The following is a 4514-nucleotide window of genomic DNA, read 5'->3' on the forward strand; positions in this document are numbered from 1 at the left end:
CACTACATTACAAGAACCTACACTGTGAGAGTGCTTGCGATTGGCTAAGAAAAGTATTTGTAAAATTCCGGTTTATATTTGATCCACCCTCGTATATTCCTTTAACTCTTTCTGATTATCTACAAGAAAATTATTAATCTCTTTGTTTTTGATTTGTTGAACTCTAATTGCAATATGTTTCTCAATTAACCCCTTTGGATAATGATTCAGAAAAAGGATATTCCTAACAATATTCAAATTTCTTGTGTCAAATGAATAATGGGACAAACTTAAAGTTCTGTCAACTAAGTTTTTAATTACTGCAATTTTGTTTTGAAAGGGATGAGCAGAAAGGAAATTTAAAATTCTATCTGAATATGTACTTTTTCTATACCAATTGGGAATAATATTACCATTCCAACCCTTAATTACTTCTATGTCCAAAAAACTGATTTTATAATCCTGTTCTATTTCATAAGAAAATTGAAGTTTTTGATGAAAACTGTTAAAAGTATCAATGACCATCTGTAACTTCTCCAGAGGAACACATAATAAGGTATCTTCGACAAACCGAAAATAAAAAGGCAAAACAAAATCTAATTTCCCAAAAACAAAAACCTTCAAATTTTCCATCACTAGTTCTGCCTAAATCGGAAAAATGACTGAACCTATGGAAGTACCAGACTTCTGTCTATAGAAAGATCCATTAAATTTAAAATAAGTTGACTCCACAATAAAAAATATCCCTTCAATAAAATCTTTTTGGCATAAACGAGTACGGGTTTTTATATTAGTCCATCTATTTAAAATTGCCTTTTTAACTAATTCAAGGGGTATACTCGGAAACATTGCAATAACATCTAAAGAAAGCATTACATGGTCATCCGGAACCCTTTTTTGAATGATACCTTTTTGAAATTCCCAGCTAAGTTTGACATTGTATTTAGAAGTTGTGATAGAGTCCTTGAGAATCAAATAAAAAGTTTGTTCTAAAAGTTTTGTGGGAGTATTAGTAGTTGAAATAACTATTCTTAAGGGAGAGCCATCTTTGTGAATCTTTCTCAACCCATAACATCTTGCAAGAACTGTGTCTTCAGTGTTAATATCAGTCCATCTTATATCCTTTCCCAGAAGTCCTTTCTTTCTCCAATTGTTAAGCATCTTAAAAGTGTCTCTTCTTAATTTTTTCAACGGATTTTCATGCAGTAATTCAAAATGATCATTATCAGAAAGCAAATTCTCCATATCCCTGATATAATTCGATTTTTTCATGCAAACAGTAGTGCTGCCTTTATCAGCATTCATGCAAACCACATCAGAGTTGTTTCTAAGAAACTCTTTCGTCATCATCAAACCTTTAGAAATTCTACGATTAATATAACTGATATGCAAACTATTTTTCTCAACAAAGCTCTTTGACAAGTGTAAAACCTTGTTTCGGAAATCCTGCTGATCCAAAATAGGAATTTTGTGTATATTTGATTCAACATCTTTTACTATTTCTGTAATTTGTTTTGCCTTAGTTTTTATCACACGGTTACTAAAAACTTGACCTAATCTGAGAATATATGTGACTGAATCAGGAATTTGAATTTCTGTCAAATTAACAAACCAAGGATCTTTACCTCCTTCTTCAAAAATCCTATGTAAATTTAAATTTTGTTCTTGAACACTAGTTTACTGATGAATTAAATTTGAAAGTTTGTTATCATGTTTTTCATCGCTGCTTAAAAATTATTGATTGAGCAGAATCTGATGCTTTAAAAGATTAATAATTTCATTTTGTTGCAAACAAACTTCCAATTCACTTCTTATTCTTGAAATTCTTGACTTTAAAAAATTAACATGATTTGAAACATCTTTGATCAATCAATTTAGTAGTGAAAATTTAAAATTGTTTAAAGTGTGTTCAAATTTTCTATTACAAAAATTACTGTGAAAAGAAAAATCTCCAAATTTGTTGTCCAAGAATGAGATTCCGTGTGGATGTAAGTTGGAAAAAAAACTTCCACTGGTATTTTCTTCAAAAAAAAAATTGTTCTTAAAATTTCCATCGGAACAAAGCAGAGACATGGACTTTATTACCTCCTCTTTCATTTCCCAAGCTTTCAGCGCAATACCTCATTTCGTTTAGGGGTAAGTCGGGAAAGAAAAACCGAAGACCAGGTTTGGTCACGTGACCCTCCCGTCACATGGCCTTGAGACGAGTAAATTGAAACAATGTGTGTAACAAAAAAAAAAAACAATTTTAATCGTTTTTTTTAAGAAATGTTGAATTTGTTAGTGAAATTGATAAATCTGGACATGTAAATAACAATTGAACAGTTACTTTTGGTAGAGAAAATTTGAGTAATTTTAAATAATATCTATCAGTTTTCAAAAGATTCAAAATTAATTAAAAACTTGAAATCATTTCAAGTAATTTAAACGAAGTGTGTTAATATATTTTTTCAGAACTTCTAAATATATTTTTAAATTCATCGTTTTTTTCCTACAATTTTTGGAAAATCCTGCGAATTAAAAAAAATCTTTAAAATCTTCCAGGTTCTTCTTTGATATTTTTTAAAATCTCTTAAAATCTTTTTAAATTTTCTGTTACAATGATTTTTCAAAATAAAAAATTATTTTAAATTTTCCTGAAAATCTTAAAAAAATATTTTTATACTTTTGAAGTCTTTCACAATTCTTAAAAAGTTTTTTGTTTGAAATCTGCAAAAATCTACTTTTTTTAATTCGGCTGTGGGTATTTGCACCAAAATTTCGGTACGAAAAGCCAAATTTTATGGGTACACACACTTCGTTTAAATTATCCGAAATCATTTCAAGTTTTAAATTTAATTTAAATCTTTTTAAAACTTGTAAATATGTCTTAACATTACTCTAATTTTTTCTACAACTAATAAGTGTTCTATTGTTATTTATAAATTCAAATTTTAAGGATTTTTTTAAATTGTCAGGATTTTGTAAAAGTTGTAAAAAGAATTAAATTCATATTAAAATATATTTAAAACTTCTGAAAAAAATTTCTAAAATTATTTTAAATTTGAAAAAATTTTAAACCACTTCTGAATTTCTTAAGATTTTGAAATAAAAGTTTAAAGCTTTTCAAGAATGCTTGAACTTTTAAAAATAAAACTAATTTAACTTCTTATTTAGGTACTGTTAAGTTTAAAAAAAAATTATTTTTCAATTTTTTATGGATCGAGCCCTGGTTAAGATAATTTTTTTACATGTAATTGAAGATGGTTTGCAATTTATAAATGATTGTGAAGAATGAGTTGTTGATGGCCAATTAGAAAAAGAAAATTTTTTGACGGACAGCACTGCCGAAGGACTTTGCATGATATTAAAATCGTCGATTGATTTGACGCATTATTTAATATTAGAATTCGATTGTAAGTATGTTCTCACAGGAAAGATCAATCAGGATCCTCTGGAGGTAATTATTTTTGGATTTTAACATCTTATTCTTCTTGCAATATATAGTGATGTATTAATATTATGAATATTTTGTATAGACACAACAAATGGAATTATAAACGTATCGCGCTGATACTCCTGGACCTGAAGTTACGAAAAGGATTCCCGTTCCTTTTCCCAATTTCATTTATTACCTTAATCCATTTTTATTTTATTTTTTTCACAATAAATTTACAGGCTTTATAACATCAAGATTGCTTTTTTTATCTAAAAGTATCTGGTAGCCAAAATGAAAACTGCATGTGACAAATATATTTAACAACCTTTCTTGTATAAGGGCGTGCTAATAAATGTGGAAATTCGGCCTGATAAATTTAAATTCTTATCAATTATTCTTTTTATCTGTAGAGGTTCTTCGGGACAGTACGCTCGGCTGGAGACTCTAACGACCATCCTGCAACTCCAACTTTCCTCTATATATACAAGATATTGACCTTGTTCATCATCCTAAAACCGCAAAAATTAGGAAATTGTTCCACCTCCATTGTCAATGATTTTGTTACTTCCAATGCTCCTCTTATGTCCATAGCTCGAATTAAAGAAATTTATGGGATCAATAATCAGAACAAATCAAAGGCTTTGAAAGAAATTAAAGACAAGCTTAACGTAATTATCAATTTTGATTCTGATTTTTGTGATTTAATTGCCGTTGATCATTGTCTTTATTTCCGCGGTAAATTAGACAGGAGATCCACTAATGGCCAATCAACCATTGGCTATATTAACTAATGAAGATGGTCTTATACATCCTAGCTCAAAAATGTATAATTTAATTAAAATAATTGAACGCTCTTTTGTAAAACATTGTAAATTTAAAGATTTATATCATTTAGTTGTTGAAGACGTGACAAGGAACACTGTATTTTCATTTCCTTGTGATCAAAATACTTCGGAACTGATTGCATTGTGATTCACACCTATTTAAGTTTGAGAATGCGGGAACTAATCAAAAACGAAATGCTTCACATTCGAGACCAAGAAAAGTTGAATGTAGCGAGAAAAAAGCTTGCAAGATTAAGCAACAAATGAATTATTGAACCATATAAATGTATATA

This window comes from Belonocnema kinseyi, chromosome 6 (genome assembly GCF_010883055.1).
Source record: "Belonocnema kinseyi isolate 2016_QV_RU_SX_M_011 chromosome 6, B_treatae_v1, whole genome shotgun sequence".
NCBI classification, from domain to species: domain Eukaryota; kingdom Metazoa; phylum Arthropoda; class Insecta; order Hymenoptera; family Cynipidae; genus Belonocnema; species Belonocnema kinseyi.